This window comes from Anser brachyrhynchus, assembly GCF_964034855.1.
Source record: "Anser brachyrhynchus genome assembly, contig: SCAFFOLD_522, whole genome shotgun sequence".
Taxonomy (NCBI): domain Eukaryota; kingdom Metazoa; phylum Chordata; class Aves; order Anseriformes; family Anatidae; genus Anser; species Anser brachyrhynchus.
This window is the reverse complement of record NW_027663579.1, coordinates 1-25,848: the sequence shown is the minus strand read 5'-3', so window position 1 is coordinate 25,848 and position 25,848 is coordinate 1. Positions and strand designations below refer to the sequence as shown.

At 46.5% G+C, this 25,848-nt stretch overlaps 1 long non-coding RNA gene across 1 annotated transcript; it reads right to left on the bottom strand.

Moving 5' to 3' along the window:
* Nucleotides 1-1,686: 1,686 nt before the first annotated feature.
* LOC308187216 lies at nt 1,687-12,847 on the bottom strand. The gene is made up of 2 exons (XR_013944527.1): nt 12,797-12,847; nt 1,687-1,891 (listed from the first exon to the last, which is right to left on the bottom strand). It is a non-coding gene; the product is annotated as an uncharacterized lncRNA (long non-coding RNA).
* Between the last annotated feature and the right edge of the window lie 13,001 nt (nt 12,848-25,848).

Genomic DNA, 25,848 nt, shown 5'->3' with positions numbered 1-25,848 from the left:
GTACTAGTCCTCTTACACAGGGGATAATGCAACAACCAACGGCTGTCAAAACTCCTGCTACTACGATCAAGGATGTAAATATGCCTGATTTTTCTGCCAATTCACTGGCAAGGGTGGTAAACCCTTGCAATGCTCTAGTTACTATGCCATCCGGGGCAGTATTGTTGGGTATAAAAGTGCAACAATGGTTGCTCAGTATCACACACACACACCTCCTTTCTCCACAAGCATCATATCTAATGTTATTCTCTTTTCCTAAGCCATTTTGCTGGTGGCATCTAGTTGTTCAGCGATTCCTCTTATCGCATCCCTTGTATAATTTATGAATCTCTGCTGATTATAATAAATATAAGTAATCCAATCCACATTCTTATTGATTGTTACCCATCAGAGCAGTGACTCAAACCCTGCAGCAATTTGATTCCTGGCTTCCTGTTCATCGGGAACTCCTCTAGGCACCCCAATAGAATCTATGTACGCTCTATCATCAAATGATACTCCTAAGCTTCTTTTACTTCTTCTGGGTATTTGTGATGTTTCTCTTTCAAATGCCAGGGTGAAGGGTATAGCTAATTGAACAAGTGCACAAGTGCCTCCCCAGTTAGATGGTAGGGTGGACCGGAAGATCTTCCCTCCACAGTACCACCAGAGATCTGCCCTGGGGATCTCAACTCTTGAGCAGTTTCCCATCAAGTGCCTGGTAGCATTCAAGGTCCTCGTGCACAAGGCAAATTCTCCCAGATGCTGGGTAGCACTCACACCCTGCCGTGAGAGGCAAGCTGTATGGTTACCTATAGCTGTGGAGAATGCAGGGGGAACCCTGATATTGCTATCATGCAAGGAAGGGAACAGCAAAGAGAGAGACTTACAGGCCTCATTTCCCTGGGCAGTCTTTTCTTGGTACAATGCAATCATACATCGCATCCCCTGGGAATCCTTGGCCCACCTCAATGTGCAGGGCACTATCTGGGCAATCGGTCATCCCGAGGCACAAGCATAGCAATTGCTATGGTTGAGACTCTGGACAGTATATTTGACCCATTCTATCCAGGCATTCACATCCCCATACCCTGTTTCAATCTCCAATGTTTGAACTGCCGCATTTCAAAGAGGGCCTCCTGTTTTCTCTCCTGTTTTCTCCTTGAGTTTCTCCCTTTCTCTGATGGAAATAGAGGATCATTTCCATATAGCTATTCTCAATCTGCCTGTTGGGCCTCTCCCAGTTATTTGTTCTCTCTGCTCAATTGTCGTTGGGCATTTTAAATCTCCACAAGCTAACACCTCACAAGCATCAAACATGACAGATTGTGGTACATAACCCTCTGTCACATTCACCCATATTTTGACGGGGTATCCCGTCTTACTATTATCTGGTCATGCCTTTCCAAGTTGCCAATTGACCAAGGCTTTCTCTGAGGCCTACAATCACTAAAACCAAAATTAATAATTGATTTTTCCCTGTCATTATTTTTAAACCTCAGGTTTCCAAATAATTATCAATACAAAGAATAAGATGTACACTACTACTATAACAAACCCCCCTTGGGAGCACTTCAATTCACTATAGGTCTGTCCTTTCTCTCAATCACAAGTCATACTCATTAATTACCTGTGAAAATAAAAGGTTAGTTTACAATTGCAAGCTCTTATCCCACTCAGCGTCCACTATGAGATTTTTCTCTTCGATTTCAGCTTCCAACAAGTCTTCTGTAGGAACAGCTTCCCAGGTACTAGGGTCGACGGATGCCTTCACTCGAGTATAGCGAGTCCAACCTTTTTCCGCAGTTCTTATGGCTGTTTCAGTGGTTAGTAGTACTTGGAAGTGTCCTTCCCATTCAGGCCGGAGTTGATCCTTTCCAGGTCTGAATCAGGACCCAATTTCCCACGGGTCCTGAGAGATGACAAAGAAGAGGACAACCCCAGAATACAGTTCTTAAGAAAACTCTCTTGTTTCGAATTGCGGTATCTCATCCCTTCTGCCCAGATAGGGTAATTCGAACAGCATCTCATACGGTGAATTTCCTATATCGTTTCTTGGTGCTGTTTGAACCTGGAGCAGTGCTAAAGGTAAGCATTTTACCCAAGGAAGTTGGGTTTCTAACACCAATTTAGTTAATTGCTTCTTTAATGTCTGGTTCATTCGCTTTGCCTTCCCAGAAGAGGAGGGGTGCCAGGGGGTGTGAAAATCCCACTCAATCTCTAAGGCCTGCATTAACCCTTGCAGTACTTGTGAAGTGAAGTGACTTCCTTGATCTGAATCAATGTTTTCAGCTATCCCATATCTAGGGACTATTTGCTCCAGTGATACCTTAGACACCGTGTTTGCAGTTGCAGATACCGAGGGGAAAGCTTCCACCCATCCAGTCACGTGGTCAATTAGGACCAACAAGTACTTAAGTCTCCCTGCTTTAGGTAACTCAGTAAAGTCTACCTGTATACTTTGGAAAGGTCGAATCCCTGGTTCCCATCCCCCTCTAGGTGAGTTATGGATGACCTTTTTATTTACCTTTAGGCATATGGTTCATCCTCTGCATATTTGCTTCACTGAAGTGTATATTCCTACACAGACATACTTTCTTAGCACAGCATCACACATTGCTTGCACCTCCCAATGACTCTCTTGGTGTAAAACATCATATTTGCCTCATTGGTGCTTTATTCAGCATTTCTCTCCCATCAGGGAGTATCCGTTTTTCCTTCAGAATTCGTGGCTCCTGATTCCTTAAAAAAAAAACCTTTCTCTTAAAAACTTTTTACTTCTTTCTTAGTATTCAACAATTCCCTGAATCCTCTCTGGATTTTTTCTCAGTTTTCCCTCAGACATTAGATGCCTTAAATACCTGACTTGTCTTTCTACATACTGTAATTTATTTTTCAATACTCCCAAGCCCTGCTTTCCCAGAAAGTTGAATAGCTTGTTAGTAGCTTCCTTCACAACTGTTTTCTCCTGTCCTGACAATAAAAGATCATCCACATATTGTAACAGCAACACCTCCTCAGGAGGTTGGAATTGCTCCAAAATCTGTTCTAGAACTTTGCCCAAATAAATCGGTGGCCCTGTAAACCCCTGAGGTAAAATTGTCCATCTGTATTGATGCTTCTGCCCCGTTTCAGAGTCTTTCCAGTCAGAGGTGAATATATCTTTGCTCTCAGGGCCTGAGAGCACTCCATTAATACCACTGTTATTGCAGTCTAACAATTTACTATCTGAATGCCCAATTTCATCATCAAATCCCTTCCCAACAAGTTAGTCCCTGCCTTGGGTACATACAATAATTGCCCAGAGATCATTTTATCCCCTAGTCTCAGCTTGGTATCCCCCAAAGGTGGCACTGTTACCCCAGCCCCTTCTACCCCCATCACTTTTTAGGGTTTCATTAGTTAATTTAATCCCCGATACTTTATAGGCCAGTAATGACCTAGCTGCCCCTGTGTACTGTGCTTGATGGCAAGGTTCGGGAGGGGGCTGCAGTGGCAGCCCAAGGAGGAGAATCCAGAAACCACCCCGTGGCAGATAAGGGACAATTTCATCCGGCCCCAGAGGGGCCCACCGCTGCCCAGAGCCAAGCCATGAGCGACACAGTCCGTGCCTCTGTGAGAGCACATCCACGAAAACAAACGAATGAACAAACAAAAACCTGCTGCTCAACAGCAGCTGGGAGAGAGAGGAGTGAGAAACCTCCCCGCAGACACTAAAGTCAGCACAGAAGGAGGGGGTGGAGGCGCTCCAGGCACTGGAGCCGAAGCCCCCTGTGGCCTGTGGAGAGGCCCCTGGTGGAGCAGGCTGCCCCCCTCCCCGGTCCCCCCCCCCGTCCTGGTTCCAGTTAGGACAGAGTTAATTTTTCCTCATAGTAGCTGGGAGGGTGCTATGTTTTGGATTAGGATGAGAAGAGCGCTGATAACATGCTGATGTTTTAATTGTTGCAGAGCAGTGTTTACACCAGGCCAAGGACTTTTCGGCTTCTCGCTCTGTCCTGCCAGCGAGCAGGCTAGGGGTGCAGCAGGAGCTGGGAGGGGACAGACCCAGGACAGCTGACCCAAACTGGCCAAAGGGGTATTCCATACCATCTGACGTCATGCTAAACAATATATAGGGGTGGCTGGCCGGGGTGGGGGGGCCGGCTGCTCGGGGATAGGCTGGGCATCGGTCAGCGGGTGGTGAGCAATTGCATTGTGCATCACTTGTTTCTTACACATTATTATTATTAATACTATTATCATTATCACTATTATTATTATTATTGTTATTATTATTTTCCTGTCTTAATGAACTGTCTTTATCTCAACTCACCGGCTTCACTTTCCCGTTTCTCTCCCCCATCCCAGAGAGGGGGGGAGGAGGGTGAGCGAACGGCTGTGTGGTATTTAGCTGCCAGCCGGGTTAAACCACAACAGTCCTTTTGGCGCCCAACGTGGGGCACGAAGGGTTGAGATATCGACAGATTCGACCTGAGTGTGTTAAACTAAAATTGGTATAAGTATTGGACCTGCTTAATAGTTGCTAGTCACGATGTTGATTGCCTTAATCTCCAGTCTGCTGTGCCTGTTTTCCAAATTGAGTTTTATAGCGCGTTACTTTCTGTATGTGCTCCCTGTTGCACTGTTTATCCTTTCCGGGCCCTGGTTTAAGATTGTTATGGTACTGTGCGGTGTAACAATGGCTTATGAAATGATGAAATATCTGGTCACGACTTTAACCTGGTATTTGTACTCAGCACTGACGTCGACGCTATACTTTGGAAACCATATCTCGGGAACTATTAGCAATTACACCTATTGCCTGTTTTCGTCAGGGAGCCAATCTGTGAAGGGGACAGGGGAAGACATGTTTCCCTACCTGTTCACTCCCCCTTTCTCCTTCACCACCCTCTTATCCCCCGAGCTAGTTACGGTGGTTCTCCGAGATGTTGAATATCCTTGGGATACTCAGACCAGCATGTTCTTGTTGTTATGTCTCCTGAATGCGCTTCAGGTTTTGTTTAAGGTTAAACAACTACTTAGGAATCTCATCCGGAAATCTGTCTTGAGGCGGGATAGTTGCGAGTGGCAGGGAGTGTGGGAGGATATGGGCAGGTTTCTAGAGCAGTGGTCACCTCCAGTGTTTTGGACATTCACCCCTGAACAACTGCAAAATCCTAAAAAGCTGGCAGAATGCTTGAAAAAAAGGTGTCATGACTCTGGCAGTTCCAAAGTGACACAAATCACTGTAGCGTGCTGGGGTCTGGCTTGTGCCTATCGAGCTGCAATTGATGCTACTATCAACCTAGCTCCAGCTCCTGCAGCCGTCCCAGTTCCAGCTCCTGCAGCCGTTCCAGTTCCAGCTCCTGCAGCCACTCCAGCTCCTGCAGCCGTTCCAGTTCCAGCTCCTGCAGCTGCTCCAGCTCCAGCTCCTGCAGCCGCTCCAGCTCCTGCAGCCGCTCCAGCTCCTGCAGCCACTCCAGCTCCTGAAGCCGCTCCAGCTCCAGCTCCTGCAGCCGCTCCATCTCCTGCAGCCGTCCCAGTTCCAGCTCCTGCAGCCGCTCCAGCTCCTGCAGCCGCTCCAGCTCCTGCAGCCGCTCCAGCTCCAGCTCCTGCAGCCGCTCCAGCTCCTGCAGCCACTCCAGCTCCAGCTCCTGCAGCCGCTCCAGCTCCTGCAGCCGTTCCAGCTCTAGCTCCTGCAGCCGCTCCAGCTCCTGCAGCCGCTCCAGCTCCTGCAGCCGCTCCAGTTCCAGCTCCTGCAGCCGCTCCAGCTCCTGCAGCCGCTCCAGCTCCTGCAGCCGCTCCAGCTCCAGCTCCTGCAGCCGCTCCAGCTCCTGCAGCTGCTCCCACTCCTGTGGCTGGGTCAGAGAAACGAGCTGTAGCAGTGCAAGTTGACCCCGCAGAGGGTATTCCAACCCCTGTGGCAGACCCTGTGGCTGGGTCAGAGAAACGAGCTGTAGCAGTGCAAGTTGCCCCTGTAGACAAGGTGAAAAAATGGTATAGAGACTCAGGTCGTTTAGAACGCAGACAGTCTTCTGCGAAGTCTGGGCATAGTGAAGACGAGGCTGGGCCATCAAAGGTGCAGGAGACTGAAGATGAGGATGGGGATGTCGAAAAATCAACAGTAACTACCCGGACTCTATACCAGCGTGAGCTACGAGATGTGCGAAAAGATTTTGGTCGCTGTATAGGTGAGCAGCTTGTCACCTGGCTGCTCCGGTGCTGGGACACCGGAGCCAATTATGTGGAATTAGAGAGCAGGGAAGACAGGCGGCTGGGATCCCTTGCTAGGGACGCATGTATTGACAAAGCAATTGGAGATGGAGCACGATCTCGCAGCCTCTGGAGGCGTCTCCTGTCAGCTGTGAAGGAAAGGTATCCCTTCAAGGAAGAACTTGTATGTCTACCAGGCAAGTGGACCACCATGGAGAAGGGAATTCAGTACCTGAGGGAATTGGCCGTACGGGAAGTAATTTATAAGGACCTAGTCGACGCACAAACATCCACAGATCCAGATGCAGTCCGGTGTACACCACCCATGTGGCGGAAGTTTGTACGGAGTGCACCATCATCATATGCCAGCTCATTGGCAATACTAACCTGGAAAGAGGAGGAGAATCCCACAGTGAATGAAGTGACTAAAATAGTCCGGCAGTACGAAGGAAATCTCTCCTCTTCCCTACAGGCCTGTGTCTCGGCTGTGGAGAAACTCTCTGAAGAGGTCCACCAACTTAAAGAGAATTTATCTTCCCCTCCACCTGAACGAACCAGTGCCCACCAGCTAAAAGAGAATGCTTTGGAGAAACTTTCTGAAAAGATCCACCAACTTGAAGAGAGATTATTTTCCTCCCCACCTGTACAAACCAGTGTCTCAGCTATTAGGGGTAAACGTTCATCTATGCAAGGAAGATAATATGGTAGGCACACACCCCGCGCCACCCTGTGGTTTTACCTACGTGACCATGGAGAGGACATGAGAAAATGGGATGGAAAATCTACTGCGACCCTAGAGGCACGGGTACGTGAATTGCAAAAGAAAACAATTGGGTAAAAGGGGTTCTCTGAAAAGTTTGCTGCTCCAACTTCCAGCAGGCAGTCCTTTAAACACAGAAACGAAGATTCTGACCAGGACTAGAGGGGCCCTGCCTCCAGCCAGGGGGAGGAAAGGGACAATCGATTTTATTGGACTGTGTGGATTCGATGGCCTGGCACGTCAGACGCACAGAAGTATAAGGCTTTAGTAGACACGGGTGCACAGTGTACTCTAATGCCAACAAGCTATAAAAGGCCAGAGCCCATCTGTATTTATGGTGTGACGGGGGGATCCCAGCAGTTAATTGTATTGGAGGCTGAAGTGAGTCTAACCAGTAATGAGTGGCAAAAGCACCGTATTGTGACTGGCCCGGATGCTCCGTGCATCCTTGGCATAGACTACCTCAGGAGAGGATTTTTCAAGGACCCAAAAGGGTTCCTTCCGCTGGGCTCTTGGCATAGCTGCCTTAGAGACAGAGGACATTAAGCAGTTGTCTACCTTGCCCGGTCTCTCAGAGGACCCTTCTGTTGTGGGGTTGCTGAGGGTCGAAGAACAGCAAGTGCCGATCGCTACCACAACAGTGCACCGGTGGCAATATCGCACCAACAGAGACTCCCTGATTCCCATCCATAAGCTAATTCGTCAACTGGAGAGCCAAGGAGTGATCAGCAAGACTCATTCACCTTTTAATAGTCCCATATGGCCAGTGCGAAAGTCTAATGGTGAGTGGAGACTAACAGTGGACTATCGTGGCCTGAACGAAGTCACGCCACCACTGAGTGCTGCAGTGCCGGACATGCTAGAACTCCAGTATGAACTGGAATCAAAGGCAGCCAAGTGGTATGCCACAATTGATATCGCTAATGCATTTTTCTCCATCCCTCTAGCAGCAGAGTGCAGGCCACAGTTTGCTTTCACTTGGAGGGGAGTCCAATATACTTGGAATCGGCTGCCCCAGGGGTGGAAACAGAGCCCTACCATTTGCCATGGACTGATCCAGTCTGCTCTGGAGCAGGGGGAAGCTCCTGAACACCTGCAGTACATTGATGACATCATTGTGTGGGGTGACACTGCAGAAGAAGTTTTCGAGAAAGGGAAGAAAATAGTCCAAATCCTTCTGAAGGCCGGTTTTGCCATAAAACAGAATAAAGTTAAAGGACCTGCACGAGAGATCCAGTTTTTAGGAATAAAATGGCAAGATGGACGTCGTCAAATCCCAATGGATGTGATCAACAAAATAACAGCTATGTCTCCACCAACTAGCAAAAAAGAAACACAAACTTTCCTAGGTGTCGTGGGGTTTTGGAGAATGCATATTCCAAATTACAGTCTGATTGTAAACCCGCTCTACCAAGTAACCCGTAAGAAGAATGCTTTTGAATGGGGCCCTGAGCAACGACAAGCCTTTGAACAAATTAAGCAGGAAATAGTTCATGCAGTAGCCCTCGGGCCAGTCCGAACAGGACCAGATGAAAAGAATGTGCTCTACACCGCAGCCGGGGAGAATGGTCCCGCCTGGAGCCTCTGGCAGAAAGAACCTGGGGAAACTCGAGGTCGACCCCTGGGGTTTTGGAGTCGGGGATACAGAGGATCTGAGGCCCGCTATACTCCAACTGAAAAGGAGATATTGGCAGCATATGAAGGAGTTCGATCTGCTTTGGAAGTGGTCGGTACTGAAGCGCAGCTCCTCCTGGCACCCCGACTGCCGGTACTAGGCTGGATGTTCAAAGGAAGGGTCCCCTCTACACATCATGCAACTGATGCTACATGGAGCAAGTGGGTTGCACTGATTACTCAGCGGGCTCGAATAGGAAACCCCAGTCACCCAGGAATCTTGGAGGTGATTTTGGACTGGCCAAAAGGCAAATACTTTGGGATATCATCAGAGGAGGAGGTGGTCCGTGCTGAAGAAGCCCCCCTGTACAACAAGCTACCGGAAAATGAGAAGAAATATGCCTTGTTCACTGACGGGTCCTGTCATATTGTGGGAAAGCATCGGAGATGGAAAGCTGCTGTATGGAGTCCTACACGACGAGTTGCAGAAGCTGCTGAGGGAGAAGGTGAATCGAGCCAGTTTGCAGAAGTGAAAGCCATCCAGCTGGCTTTAGATATTGCTGAACGAGAAAAGTGGCCAGTTCTCTATCTCTATACTGATTCATGGATGGTAGCAAATGCCCTGTGGGGGTGGTTACAGCAATGGAAGCAGAACAACTGGCAGCGCAGGGGCAAGCCCATCTGGGCTGCGGCATTGTGGCAAGATATTGCTGCCCGGGTAGAGAACCTGGTTGTAAAGGTACGCCGTGTAGATGCTCATGTGCCCAAGAATCGGGCTACTGAAGAACATCAAAACAACCAGCAGGTGGATCAGGCTGCTAAGATTGAAGTGGCTCAGGTGGACCTGGACTGGCAACATAAAGGTGAATTATTTATAGCCCGATGGGCCCATGACACCTCAGGCCATCAAGGTAGAGATGCAACCTACAGATGGGCTCGTGATCGAGGGGTGGACCTGACCATGGACACTATAGCACAGGTTATTCATGATTGTGAAACGTGCTGTAATCAAGCAAGCCAAACGGTCAAAACCTCTTTGGTATGGAGGACGATGGCTGAAATATAAACATGGAGAGGCCTGGCAGATTGATTACATCACACTCCCTCAAACCCGCAACGGCAAGCGCCACGTACTTACAATGGTGGAAGCAACCACCGGATGGCTGGAAACATATCCTGTGCCCCATGCCACCGCCCGGAACACTATCCTGGGCCTTGAAAAGCAAGTCCTATGGCGACATGGTACCCCAGAAAGAATTGAGTCAGACAACGGGACTCATTTCCGAAACAACCTTATAGACACTTGGGCCAAAGAACATGGTATTGAGTGGGTGTATCACATCCCCTGTCATGCACCAGCCTCTGGAAAAGTTGAACGATACAATGGACTGTTGAAGACTACACTGAAAGCAATGGGTGCTGGGACATTCAAAAATTGGGATACACATTTGGCAAAGGCCACCTGGTTAGTCAATACCAGGGGATCTGCCAACCGAGCTGGACCTGCCCAATCAAACCTGTTACGCACTGTAGAAGGGGATAAAGTTCCTGTAGTGCACGTAAGAAACATGCTGGGTAAAACAGTCTGGGCTACTCCTGCCTCAGGAAAAGGCAAACCCATTCGTGGAATTGCTTTTGCTCAGGGACCTGGATGCACTTGGTGGGTAATGCAAAAGAATGGGGAGGTCCGGTGTGTACCTCAAGGGGATTTGATACTGGGTGAGAATAGCCCATGAGTTGAATTGTAGTATGTTAATTATTATATAATACTGTATGTCATCACTACCATGATTGCTATATATCATAGATGAAAATTGTGATTAATTACAAGGTATTGGAAAGAGTGTAACCTGAGCATGACATAAATGGTATGGAATAAGGGGTGGATATCTGTCCTGGTTCCAGTTAGGACAGAGTTAATTTTTCCTCATAGTAGCTGGTAGGGTGCTATGTTTTGGATTAGGATGAGAAGAGCGCTGATAACATGCTGATGTTTTAATTGTTGCAGAGCAGTGTTTACACCAGGCCAAGGACTTTTCGGCTTCTCGCTCTGTCCTGCCAGCGAGCAGGCTAGGGGTGCAGCAGGAGCTGGGAGGGGACAGACCCAGGACAGCTGACCCAAACTGGCCAAAGGGGTATTCCATACCATCTGACGTCATGCTAAACAATATATAGGGGTGGCTGGCCGGGGTGGGGGGGCCGGCTGCTCGGGGATAGGCTGGCCATCGGTCAGCGGGTGGTGAGCAATTGCATTGTGCATCACTTGTTTCTTACACATTATTATTATTAATACTATTATCATTATCACTATTATTATTATTATTGTTATTATTTTCCTATCTTAATAAACTGTCTTTATCTCAACTCACAGGCTTCACTTTCCCATTTCTCTCCCCCATCCCAGAGAGGGAGGGGGGAGGGTGAGCGAACGGCTGTGTGGTGTTTAGCTGCCAGCCGGGTTAAACCACAACACCCCCCCTTCTCCATACTTGGGAAAATGACCAAACACCACAGCAAATATACCAAAACTTCTAGACTGTTACTTAGATAATGCCTACATCCTCTTTCCCTGCTCATTCAACTTTCCTAACTCATTCAAAAAACAGCTCTGTCAAACATTACGTACCACAGCTTTAACACCTTCAATAACCCTTTTTAACACTTCTTTTCATCTTTCTCCAGCCTGCACTTTCCCATTTTCCTTCTCTCCTCCTATTCAAAGGCTGTCCCTGATCTTTCCTTGCCTGCCATTCCTTCATCTCTCTTCCTCTCCTTTCCATCCTGGCCCTGACTCCCCCTGAAGATTTTCTTCCTCTTTCTCCAACCCTCTGCCTGACTACCTGCTACACTGTCAAGACCATTAGTTTCACTCTCTACTTTTCCTTCTCATCTCCCCTCCTGACACACACCTTCAGGGCCTCCCACAGGAGGGCCCCCCAGTGACTGTTCACTACATCCCCCCACCTTCTGGAGCATTTTCTGGGTATCTTGCCAGGCTTTAATCACAAAATGAACTGTCAAGAGCCCTTGGGATACCAGGTCCTCAGGATTCATCCTCAAGTACTTTCTCATTCTGACCCCAAGTCTCTCATATGATTTCGGTGTTGCACACTATTATTATTCCAGCCAGGATCGGCAAGTGGGTATTTCTGCCCTGCCGGTATTACCCCTGGTCCTGGAGGATGAGCTCTTTCCCATTTTTGTATAGCAGCTCTCCTCCTGATCATTCCCATTTCTTTCCCTGTAAACAGCATATTTATATACATAATTCCCCCCCCCCCCCCCCAAGAGTATAAGTCAGGTCCTAGGAACTGGTCTAATAGTTCAGCTAGCCCGTTGGGGTCCTCAATTAAAGACTTCATCTCCTTAAAACTCCTAACCTCTCTGCTGGTAAGGAGGGGGGGAAGTTCACTTAAGAGGATACACAGTTAGTGTTAGTACTGTTAGTATCAGGGAAGGCAAAATTCTCAGTACCTCTTCTACCTTGTTCTAATTCTGTGAGAGCCTAGAGTACGCTCTTCTCTAGGGACAGTGTTAATTGCAGTCCCTGTCTCCCTTCCTGGAGCAACTGCTGTTGCCATCGGTGCAATATTAGGATTATAGGGAGCATAACTTGGCTCCTCCTCCGAAAAAAAAAGCAATCTTATTGTTTACACATAAATTTAAAGCCTGAATTTTCATCAGACCCGTATTTCGGCCAAAATACTGCAGTTTCCCTAATTGGTTCTTTTGTCCAGACTAATACACAATATTTAACCATTTTTTTTTATCATCTCCTCTAATTTTGAGATTATTTTTCCAATTTCTTGTAATTCTTCAGGAAGAACTGTCGGTAGGCACTCCCCCAGGGATATTTCCCTGTCCCCTGGAACTCATAGTTCCCATTTTTCCTAGCCCTTGTCAGTGTGCTGCTACAGAAATTTCCCTCCTGCAGGGTACCACACACTAACGTTCCGATTCTGGAAAATGGGGGTGTACTTCCAAGCACTTCCCCGTGCAAGGGGTACTGTACACCAAATTTCCCTGGTGTACTGCCAAGCACTTCCCTGTGCAAGGGGTACCGTACACCAAATTTCCCGAGACTCTTCCTTTCTCTCTTATCTCACGCTTCGTCCGTCTCTGGCTGTGCCCCTCGCGGAGCTACGGAACTGCGGATCAGGACTCCACACTCGCTTCGTACAAAAGTACGTCTCAATCACACATCACACAGAGCCTCACCCGACCCCCAAGGCAATACTTAATATTTCTTACCCTGGTCTGTGCACAGAGTTACCGGATCAATTCTTAAACCCAGAGTGCCTACCTTCCCTTCTCCAGTACTTGATGGATCCTGCCTCTTTAATCAGTCTCGGGCCCTCTGTCAGCTCTCCGCAGAACCGCCACCGTTGATGCACAGGACCGCTGAAATCAGCGGGGCATGCCTTCCTGCTGCGGCGGTGGGGCTCCCCAGTAGGCGACTGGATCCCGGACGAACCCTCAAATCGTGAGAAACAGTCTGTAGCCAATAACATAGGCTCAGGCGAGGATCTCAGTGAAGTAGCATTTTTATTCGCGATTGCAATGGCGGGCGCCCCACAAGCAGGAGAGCGCCTGCTGGTTCCAAAACACAGTTTATATATATATACATATATTTTTTTTTTCTCGACGACCGGGACCCTCCCCTGTTTCCCCATTGACTGGGTAATCCAGGTTCACAGTCTATGCAGTGCTTCACAGACAATACATGGCTTTCAGTTGCCGGTATGTTATAAGTCAAATTTTGACTTTTATACTCTTTGAGGTGGTGATGTTTCTTACATAGTGATTTCCGCCTAATTGCTCTAAGGAGTCTGGTTATCTGCATTTTACAAGGTCGTCTGTTAAGCTTTCTTATCACTGCAAGCATATCTCAATACCACATTCCTTCCCTTTAAACAATGTAACTCGGTGCAAAACCAACATTTTTATTCCCACATGGGAAATCGTAATAGTTTCTGACAACTGATGCATTTCTGCCAGGTTCTGCCTACAAGGTCCGACAGAGTGTTTCCAGTTTAACAAACCCGATGTTGTAAACGGAATATGAACAAAAAGAGATTCTCCTCCTGGTCCCACTGCCTGTCTTAACGGAGCCTGGATAACTGGCCCTACCCTTTGTCAGGTTCAAAGTACTATTGGACTATAATTAGAATCATCCTGGGCCTGGGGAGGTGTGGTGGTTTTACTTGGGTGGGCGGTCGAGCTCCACCACAACCGCTCTCTCACTCCCCCTCCTCAAAGAGGAACGGGGAGAAAATACGATGAAAAGGGCTCAAGGGTTGAGATAAGGACGGGGAGATCGCACAGTAATTATCGTGACGGGCAAAACAGGCTCAGCATAGGGAGACAGTAAGATTTATTGCCTATTACTAACAAGCTAGAGAAGCGAGAAACAAAGGAAAGAAACCAAAAGCACCTTCCCCCCCATCCACCCTCTTCCATCTCCTCACCCCGAGCGGCGCAGGGGAACGGGGGAATAGGGGTTATGGTCAGTCTATAGCGCTTCTTCGCCACCGCTCCTTCTCGGTCACTCTCGTCCCCTGTGCTGTGGGGTCCCTCCAATGGGATGCAGTCTTTGGTGAACTGATCCGGCGTGGGCTTCCCACAGGCAGCAGCTCTTCAAGAACTGCTCCAGATATGGGTCCATACCACTGGGTCCATCCCTCAGGAGCGAACTGCTCCAACCTGGATCCCCCACGGGCAGCAGCTCCTGCCAGGTCACCTGCTCCTGCATGGGCTCCTCTCCATGGGCTGCAGGTCTGGCCCGGAATCTGCTCCGGCAGGGGTCTTCCACAGGCCGCAGCCTCCATCGGTGCAGGTCCACCTGCTCCACCATGGTCTCCTCCACGGGCTGCAGGGTGGAACCCTGCTCCACCGTGGTACTCCATGGGCTGCAGGGGGACAGCCTGCTTCACCATGGTCCTCACCACAGGCCGCAGGGGACTTCTGCTCCGGCGCCTGGAGCACCTCTCCCCCTCCTTCTTCACTGACCTTGGCACCTGCAAGGCTGTTCCTCACTCCTCTCACTCTCCCAGCTGCTGTGTGTGGTGCAGCGCTTTTTCCCCCTGTCTTAAATATGCTCTCACAGAGGCGCAAAACAACATCACTTATTGGCTCAGCTCTGGTCAGCAGTGGGGCCCTTACCAGTTATCTCAACTCTTCGGGCCCACATTGGGCGCCAAAAGGACTGTTGTGGTTTAATCCGGCTGGCAGCTAAGCACCACACAGCCGTTCGCTTACCCTCCCACCTCCCTCCCTGGGATAATAATAATAGTAACGGTAATAGTACTACTACTACTAATGTGTACAAAACAATTGATGCACAATGCAATTGCTCACCACCCACTGACCGATGCCCAGCCTGTCCCTGAGCAGCTGGTACCCTCCATTCTGGCCAGCCACCCCATATTAATTGTTCAGCATGACATCATATGGTATGGAATACCCCTTTGGCCAGTTGGCCAGCTGTCCTGGGTCTGTCCCCTCCCAGCTCCTGCTGCACCCCCAGCCTGCCCGCTGGCAGGACAGAGCGAGAAGCTGAAAAGTCCTTGGCCTGGTGTAAGCACTGCTCTGCAACAATTAAAACATCATCATCTTATCAACATTATTCTCATCCCAAATCCCAAACACGACACCCTACCAGCTACTAGGAGGAAAATTAACTCTATCCTAGCTGTAACCAGGACAAGCATAAGGAGAGCACCAACCTAACCTCTCTGAAGAAACAGTGTCCCACCATGAGGGCTAGACCCCACCATGAGTACTGGCCACACATGTGATGAAACAAGGTGATTAAAAAGAAGTGGTATGTATTCTATGAAAAGAAGTTGCCACACAGATGATATTTTGTGTTGTTGTTTGTTTTTTGTTTTTTTCTTCTCAGAATTGTCTAACATGCTATTTTGCATTGTACAGCATTTCTTTTAGTGGCTTTATTTATAATTAAATATATATAGCTTATCAGTTTGGTCATTTATTGTAAAAAGAGAGTGAAATTTTCATCAGCTTTTGATGAGAAGATTGTAACTTGCTCCTAAATTTAGCCCCTCCATGTACTTACTCTTGAAATAACTGGGCATGCTTTGACTGACTGACATTTCTTTCTAAAAGTTTGTTCTTGTTTAACTGGTGACGTTTAAGAGCAATTGCAGTAACACAGAAGGGGAGACACAGAAAACTCAATTCACAGATTACATCTGTTCTATCTTTTTTCTTTGTAATAAGAGGAGTTATATAGTGGAATGTGATGGTGTATCCCATCCTCCCCCCCCCATCTGACCTTTCACTGTTAACCCTGCTCAAGCAGTAATCACCAGTGGCAGCTGTGATGGCTGCATCTGGCTCAGAATGGATTCTGGGGAGACAGATAATAACACAGTATCCAAGGGCTAATTGAGCATGCACCAGTAAAATGTAGCTTGTATGCAAACATGTCTGAGTCAATCATCTTACGCCATAAATAGGGGACAGCCCAGAGCCCATTGAAACCTCCTGCACAGCAGCAGGCTGTATGCCAGGATCTCCCTTTGAGTAGGGATACCTCTCAAGGTTACTCTTCGAGGTTGAGAGATTCCTTACACGCAACAGATCCTCAGCAAGTGACTAATAGCATGTTGAAACTTTGCAAACTTTGCTAAGTTGCATCTCGGATTGATTGTGCACATAAATCTTTTAGACATAAACTGTTGACTAAGTCTGGGACTAAGACTGCATCCAGCCACACCCAGACTCCTCTGAGAAGGAGTTTGGAAAACAAGGAGGTCTACTCTGAACCTCATGACTCAACAGGAGAGTCTCCTTGATGATTTTGTCTGACCCTTTCCTCTGTGCAATAAATAACTGTGTACCTTGCCATTGAATCTTGTTAAACTACTCTCTTATTTACCATTAACTTTGTTAAATCACCATCTTATATCAATAAAACATATTGTGGTGGTTTTATTCAGGTGGGCAGCTGAGCTCTACCACTCCCCCTCCTCAAAAGAAAAGGGGGAGAAAATACGATGGAAAGGGCTCAAGGGTTGAGATAAGGACAGGGAGATCACTCAACAATTATCATCACGGGCAAAACAGACTCAGAGTAGGGAGATTAATGCAATTTATTACCTATTACTAACAAGCTAGAGCATTGAGAAACTCAAAACAAACTAAAAACACCTTCCCCCCATCCACCCTCTTCTACATAGTCCCCCCAAGCAGTGCTGGGGAACGGGGGAATGGGGGTTGCGGTAAGTCCATAGCACTTTGTCTCCGCTGCTCCTTCACGGTCACTCTCTTCCCCTGCTCCAACATGGGGTCCCTCCCATGGGATGCAGTCCTTTTGAACTGATCCTACGTGGGCTTCCCACAGGCAGCAGCTTTTCAAGAACTGCTCCAAATATGGGTCCATACCACGGGGTTCCATCCATCAGGAGCAAACTGTTCCAACCTGGGTCTCCCATGGGCAGCAGCTCCCCCCAGATCACCTGCTCCAGCATGGGCTCCTCTCCATGGGATACAGGTCTGGCCCAGAATATGCTCTGGCAGGGGTTCTCCAGAGGCCACAGCCTCCTTCAGGGCAGATCCACCTGCTCCACCATGGGGTCCTCCATGGGCTGCAGCATGGAAATCTACTCCACCGTGGTACTCCATGGGCTGCAGGGGGACAGCCTGCTCCACCAGGGGCCTCTCCTCTGGCCACAGGGGAACTTCTGCTCTGGCACCTGGAGCACCTCCTCCCCCTCCTTCTGTGCTGACTTTGGTGTCTGTGGGGAGGTTTCTCACTCCTTGCTCTCCCAGCTGCTGTTGAGAAGCAGTTTTTTGTTTGTTTCTTTCTTCTTTTTAGTTTTCTTGGATGTGCTCTCACACAGGCATGGACTGTGTTGCTCATGGCTTGGCTCTGGGCAGCGGTGGGCCCCTCTGGGGCCGGATGAAATTGTCCCTTATCTGCCACGGGGAGCCTTCTGGATTCTTCTCATGGGGGCTGCCACTGCAGCCCCCCCAGAACCTTGCCATGTGAACCCAATACACTGGGGCAGCTAGGTCATTACTGGCCTGTAAAGTATCAGGGATTAAATTAACTAATGAAACCCTAAAAAGTGATGGGGGTAGAAGGGGCTGGGGTAACAGTGCCACCTTTGGGGGATACCAAGCTGAGACTAGGGGATAAAATGATCTCTGGGCAATTATTGTATGTACCCAAGGCAGGGACTAACTTGTTGGGAAGGGATTTGATGATGAAATTGGGCATTCAGATAGTAAATTGTTAGACTGCAATAACAGTGGTATTAATGGAGTGCTCTCAGGCCCTGAGAGCAAAGATATATTCACCTCTGACTGGAAAGACTCTGAAACGGGGCAGAAGCATCAATACAGATGGACAATTTTACCTCAGGGGTTTACAGGGCCACCGATTTATTTGGGTAAGTTCTAGAACAGATTTTGGAGCAATTCCAACCTCCTGAGGAGGTGTTACTGTTACAATATGTGGATGATCGTTTATTGTCAGGACAGGAGAAAACAGTTGTGAAGGAAGCCACTAACAAGCTATTCAACTTTCTGGGAAAGCAGGGCTTGGGAGTATTGAAAAATCTAATCTAGGCATCTAATGTCTGAGGGAAAACGGAGAATAAATCCAGAGAGGATTCAGGGAATTGTTGAATACTAAGAAAGAAGTAAAAAGTTTTTAAGAGAAAGGTTTTTTTTTAAGGAATCAGGAGCCACGAATTCTGAAGGAAAAACGGATACTCCCTGATGGGAGAGAAATGCTGAATAAAGCACCAATGAGGCAAATATTAATTGTTTTACATCAAGAGTGTCATTGGGAGGTGCAAGCAATGTGTAATGCTGTGCTAAGAAAGTATGTCTGTGTAGGAATATACACTTCAGTGAAGCAAATATGCAGAGGATGTACCATATGCCTAAAGGTAAATAAAAAGGTCATCCATAACCCACCTAGAGGGGGATGGGAGCCAGGGATTCGACCTTTCCAAAGTACACATGTAGACTTTACTGAGTTACCTGAAGTAGGGAGACTTAAGTACTTGGTTGTCCTAATTGACCATCTGATTGGATGGGTGCAAGACCAAAGAAGCTTACAGCAAGTGTAACTCAGCAGAGCATAACAGAATCTAAAAGCTAGACTCCTGAAAGTTTGCGTCATTAAATCTAGTTCAGATAGTTCAAACATTTACAGCTACAGCCAGTTTTGTGAACATTGTGCAAGTGTCTCAACAGTGTGATTTCTTACTAAAAATATGATGAAATGGATCATGGTAGAAATTTAAGCTATTTATGTCTTTGCAGGTCTGGAGCCAGGAATTGTCACTAGATGGGATTGTGGTGGTTTTACTTTGCTGGGCAGCTGAACTCCACCACAACCGCTCTCTCACTCCCCCTCCTCAGAAGAAGAGGGGGAGAAGAAAGTATGCTGGAAAGAAAAAAGCCTCATGGGTTGAGATAAGGATAATTTAATTAAAGGGAAAAGAAAGAGGGAAAAAAAAGAAAAAAGAAAGCAAAGGCCATGCAGAAACACACAGAGAGAGAAAAAACACATTCTCTACTTCCTGTTAACGAATGATGTTTGGCCACATCCCGGGAAGCAGGGCCTCAGTATGCATAGCAGGTGTTTGGGAGGACAGACGTCTTCATAACAAGAGCCCCCACTCTCCTTCCCCTTTCCCACCTTTTATTGCTGAGTGTGACATCATATGGTATGGAATATCCCTTTGGTTGGTTTAGGTCAGCTGCCCTGGTGATGTCCCCTCCCCACCTCTTGCCCAGCCCCAGCCTGCTGGCTCTTGGTGGGGGGGGGGTTGGAGGTAGTCTTGATGCTGTGCCACTATTGCTCAGCAGTAGACAAAACACTGGTGTGATACTTTTTTTCCAGGAGCTTCTGAGTAACATGGTAGCTGGGGCAGTAGCCTGAGCATATGTACCACACCTTCGGTCAGAACAAGGTATGTATATCTGAACTGGAAAGCACACCAACATACTCCTTGCAAAGGCTTATACTGGTCCATGCAGCAGACTGGCTTAACCAATATGGAGGTCTAAATATCATTGTAAACATTCTATGTGTTAATAATTTTGTAAGAATTAAAACTGATCTTGGAGCGGGGTGAGGAGGCAGTAGGAGACCTCCAAAAATTCTCAACCCTCTTTAAAATGAAGATTTGTTCTGAATTAATGTGAATGTAATTCACGAAAATTAAGATTGAAAACTGACAATGCTGTAAAAACAGCTCCTAATGGTGAGTGGCTTATGGTGTTCCTTTTGAGGATGAAAAGATGCTTTTTAAAAGCATAGCATTTAATTGAGTACTTGCATTCATCTTTCTGTATCTAAATAGAAAGTCATTCTGTGCAAGTTAGATGATGCTTTGCAATGATGTTTTAAGCCACAGGTCATTTAGTATTGTGAGGTGCTGGAAAAAAAGTACTAAATTTCCTTTTCTTTATTTAGGGCAAGAAAAGAATACTGTGAGAATCTGAGGCTTGCTTCAGGCAGGCCATACTGTCCCTTCAGTGTCAAAGCCAGATGGCTGGGGAGTGACCAAAGGAGCCAGGGAACTGATGCAGCAGAAAGAAGCAACAACTGAACAACAGCTGAAGGAGCTCTTCCAGAAACAGAAGTTCTAATCCACTGCAGTTGTCTGAATGTTAGAATGATTTATCTACAGAACAACTCATGCTTTACAAGAAAATTTGTGAAGATGAGTACCCTGTTAATTTAGCAGTTAACTTTTAATAAAAGACAAAATTCAGGGACAATGTGATTATGGATTACACATGTAAAACATTGATAAAATCTTTCTTTGGGCATATATTTTAGAGTCAGAAGGAGCTTCTCTTAGCTAGGTACCATTAACTGGGTAGACACAGAAATACACTGAAAGCAATAATTGGCTCAATTAACCTACAGAAAGAGAAAAGCCATCTATAAATACTTTATCAATAGACTTCCACTCCTGAGTCTGTTTTCAATTTGGGATTATGTAGGAGCTTCCTCAGACTTCAGGATTTGTTAAAGGCCACTTCAGGTACACACAAGCTGCCCATGCTTCAGACACAGTTACCTATAGTCACATTCTTGACATCAAAACAATAAAAGTAAACTGGAAAATATATTGTTTAAATGGAATCAAAGGGGAGAGAAATGAGATGTTGAAGAAATTTCTTACATGCAGAAGAATGTTTCAGAGAAAATTTGAGAAAAAAAAAAGAGTGACAGGTAAATAACTCATTTTTTGTCTCAGGATACTATGTATACAAGATGTATTCCTTTGGAGAGTGAGTCTTAAGAGATTCTGAAATTTAAAAAAACAAATAAATTAAAAGTAATATGATGGAATAGGATCATATTATAGAATCATAGAATGCCTTAGGTTGGAAGGGACCTTAAAGATCATGTAATTCCAACCCCCCTGCCATGGGCAGGAACACCTTCCACTAGACCAGGTTGCTCAAAGCCCCATCCAACCTGGCCTTAAACTCTTCCAGGGAGGGGGCATCCACAACTTCTCTGGGCAACCTGTTCCAGTGCCTCACCATCCTCACAGTGAAGAATTTATTCCTTATATCTAATCTAAATCTACCCTCTTTTAGTTTAAGGCCATTACTCCTTGTCCTATCACTACACTCCCTGATAAAGAGTCCCTCCCCAGCTTTCTTGTAGGCCTCCTTTAGGTATTGGAAGATTGTTATAAGGTCTCGCCTTCTCTTCTCCAGGCTGGGCAACCCCAACTCCTTCAGCCTCTCTTAATAGGAGAGGTGCTCCAACCCCTTGATCATCTTTGTGGCCCTCCTCTGGACTTGTTCTAATACTTCTGTATCCTTCTTGTGCTGGGGGCCTCAGAGCTGAACACAGTACTCCAGGTGAGGTTTCACGAGAGCAGAGTAGAGGGGGAGAATCACCTCCCTCAACCTGCTGGCCACACTTCTTTTGATGCAGCCCAGGATATGGTTGGCTTTCTGGGCTGCAAGCGCACATTGCCAGCTCATATCTCGTCAACCAAAATCCCCAAGTCTTTCTCATCAGGGCTGCTCTCAGTCCATTCTCTGCCCAACCTGTATTTGTGCTTGGCATTACCCTGGCCCAGATGCATGACCTTGCACTTGGCCTTGTTGAACCTCATGAGGTTCGCACAGGCTCACCTCTCAAGCCTGTCAAGGTCCCTCTGGATGGCATCCCTTCCCTCCAGCATGTCGACTACACCACACATCTTGGTGTCATCGGCAAACTTGCTGAGGATGCACTTAATTCCATTGTCCATGTCACCAACAAAAGATGTTAAACAGTGCCAGTCCCAATACTGACCCCTGAGGAACACCACTCGTTACTGATCTCCACCTGGACATCAAGCCGTTGACTGCAACTCTTTTAGTGAGACCATCCAGCCAATTCCTTATCCACCCCCAAGTGTGGACCATCCATCAAATCCATCTCTCTCCAATTTAGAGACCAGGATATCATGGGGGACACAGTGTCAAATGCTTTGCATAAGTCCAGGTAGATGATGTCAGTTGCTCTTCCCCTATCCACCAATGCTGTAACCCCATTGTAGAAGGCCACCAGATTTGTCAGGCATGATCTGCCCTTAGTGAAGCCATGTTGACTGTCACCAATCACTTCCTTATTTTCCATGTGCCTTAGCATAGTTTCCAGGAGGATCTGCTCCATGATCTTGCCAGGCACAGAGGTGAGACTGACCGGCCTGTAGTTCCTTGAGTCTTCCTTTTTTCCCTTTTTAAAAACGGGGGTTATGTTTCCCCTCTTCCAGTCAGTGGGAATGTCACCGGGCTGCCACAACTTCTCAAATATGATGGTTAGTGGCTTAACAACTTAATCTGCCAGTTCCCTCAGAACCTGTGGATGCTTCTCATCAGGTCCCATGGCCTTGTGCACCTTCATGTTCCTTAGATGGTCTCAGACCTGATCTTCTTATTGAGTGCACCCTCAGTAAGTTGGGGGGGAAGTGTCAATCTGCCAGAGGGTAGGAAGACCCTTCAGAGGGACTGGAAATTTTGCCTGAAAGCCAAAAGCAGATAAATCAAGAAAGTGGATATTTTAAAATGTAGATTATTTTGAAAACAAGCATGTAAGTATATATGCACTACATTAAACTCCTTTCCTTCTTAAACTCTTCTGGATGTTCCCCCTGCAGAAAGTGGAATAATGCAAAATCTCTGAAACAAAACAGCCAGATCTTTGATCACCACCAAAATGCTCACAGCATTAAAGATGTATGCATGATAAGGTGGCTTAAAATAGAAGCTGCCTACAACTGGTAAAGAAATGTTTTGAGCAATTCTTACTAGTTTAGGGACTTCCTGTGGGAAAGATTGCAGCTTGACTGTTTTGTTTTTTGTTTTTTTTTTAAATGTCCAACACAGAATTTTTAAGAACCATGATATTTAAGAAGATGATCATATATGATTTTAAGCACTTAATTTTAGATACTCAATTTAAAAAGGACAAAATTTAACAGACACTAACAATGACAATAAACATTGAAAAGGAATTTTGAAGCCATTCAAAATGGACTGGACCCAAGGGGGAAGCTACACAACCCCTGTTTGATTCTTGTCCCAGGCTGGGCTTAGAAAAGATTTGACGATGAGATGAAAATTAGTTGATAGGGTGTTTTATTGATCACTACAGTACACCTAAGCCCTCCGTAAAAAAAAAACCACAACTCCAAAAAAATGCAAAACTGAGCAGCAAAGCTGCAAAGCCAATAAAGCTTTGTTTCCCATTTCCTTCTGTATAATGTCTTAGTGAGGGGTAACGGAACTTAGATTTGTTAACGCTTTCTAAGCGTTATTACATGAGTTCCTGGTTTATTACGTGAGTTGTTAAGGAATCAAGAGAGAGACTGATAGTACAATTCTAGGAAATTTATTTCCTTAGGAAGCCTGTCTGAAAAGTTAGATAATTAGAGGTGAAAGAGACTTTAGAAGATCACCACCTCTATTTAGTATCCTAAGGTAGGATCAACTAATCATAGGAGACATTTGTTTAAACTGTTTGGAAATAGATTAATGATGGAGATTTTGTGCCAACGCCAGGCAAACTTCATTCTTCTTAACAAACTTTTCCTAATCTGAATACTTCTTGATGGAAATTAAATCCATTATTTTTTCCAGATCATTACAGACATGAAGAATTTATTCCTTTTGTCTTAGCTGAAGGAGTTCATCTACAGAAGAGAAAATCCAGTCTTTACTATCTAAATAAACCTTTACTCACAAGACTGAATGTAAGGACAAGAGGGATCTCAACAAACCATAAACTTTGGAAACTTTCTACAAGTTCACTGGGCTGTACATCAGAAGATGGCTGTATTTATAGTCAACTCCAAAATTTTGAGGAACCCCATGCAAAAGCATTCTGTCCTGTGGCCTAAAAACCTGCAGTTCGATGGTCAGGTATCCCTTTATCCAACCTGTTGGACTGATTCATCTATAAACTGCAGGAAAGCAAGGAGTTTTGCATTTATTTATTTATTTACTGCGAAGAATGAAATTCTGGACTAAGGTACAAGATCACAAAACAACCTTTTTTCTTTTTTTTTCCTGTTGTGGTGGTTTTACCTTACTAGGCAGCTGAACTCCACCACAACTGCTCTCTCACTCCCCCTCCTCAGAAGAGGAGGGGAAGAAGAAAAGGAAAGAAACAACTCAAGGGTTGAGATAAGGATAATTTAATTAAAGGAAAAAATAATTATTAGGGGAAAATTATTATAAATTAAATAATTTAACTAAAGGGAAAAGTGAAAGGGAAAAAGGGAAGTAAAAAAAAGCAAAGGCCGTGTGGAAGCACAGAGGAACGAAATTACTCTCTACTTCCCACCAACGAGCGATGCTTGAGCACGTCCTTGAAGCAAGGCCTCAACACACGTAGCCATTGTTTGGGAGGACAGACGTTTTCACAGCAAGAGCCCACCCCTCCCCCTCCTTCATTTTTCCACCTTTTATTGCTGAGTATGACATCATATGGTATGGAATATCCCTTTGGTTGGTTTAGGTCAGCTGCCCTGGTGATGTCCCCTCCCCACCTCTTGCCCACCCCTAGCCTGCTGGCTCTTGGGGAGGGGGGGTTGGAGGTAGTCTTGATGCTGTGCCACTATTGCTCAGCAGTAGACAAAACATTGGTGTGATACCAATGCTGTTCTAGCTACAGGTGCAGAGCACAGCACTGTATGGGCCGCTGCGGGGAAAGTTAACTCCATCCCAGCCAGTATACCTGTTCCTTTCAGAGGAAAGTTTTCTAGGAATTGTACTGAACTTGAAATCTCCATATCCCACAAATACCTTCCTAAAGCAATTTGTAGGTCATACCTTCTTTTTCAACTCAATAGATAAATGCAGTGGTAGGTTCAGTGACATTTTTTACCTAAGTATTAACATAAGTGGATTCATATATTCATCTTGTTCTACTATTGTCCTAGACCCGCTAAACTTGAACAGGAAAAAGAGATATTGGCAGCGTATGAAAGGGTTCAAGCTCCTTCGGAAGTGGTTGGTACTGAAGCACAGCTCGTCTTGGCACCCCAACTGTCGGTGTTGGGCTGGATGTTCAAAGGGAGGGTCCCCTTTACACATCATGCAACTGATGCTACATGGAGCAAGTGGGTTGCACTGATTACTCAGCGGGCTCGAACAGGAAACCCCAGTCGCCCAGGAATCCTGGAAGTGCTTATGGACTGGCCAGAAGGCAAATACTTTGGGGATATCACAAGTTGACACGTGCTAAAGAGGCCCCACTGTATAATAAACTACCAGAAAATGAGAAGCAATATGCCCTGTTCACTGATGGGTCCTGTCGTATTGTGGGAAAGCATCGGAGGTGGAAGGCTGCTGTCTGGAGTCCTACACAACAAGTTGCAGAAACTGCTGAAGGAGAAAGTGAATGGAGCCACTTTGCGGAAGTGAAGTGCTCTATTTCTATGCTGATTCACAGATGGTGGCAAATGCCTCGTGGGGCTGGCTACAGCAATGGAAGCAGAACAACTGGCAGTGCAAAGGCAAACCCATCTGGGCTGCTGCATTGTGGCAAGATATTGCTGCCCAGGTAGAGAACCTGGTTGTAAAGGTACGCCATGTAGATGCTCATGTGCCCAAGAATCGGGCTACTGAAGAACATCGAAACAACCAGCAGGAGGATCAGGCTGCTAAGACTGAAGTGGCTCAGGTGGACCTGGACTGGCAACATAAGGGTGAACTATTTATAGCTTGATGGGCCCTTGCCTACCCCCGATAATGCCTCCCTGGGGGCCCGAGCTTTCGACCCACGGGAACGATGG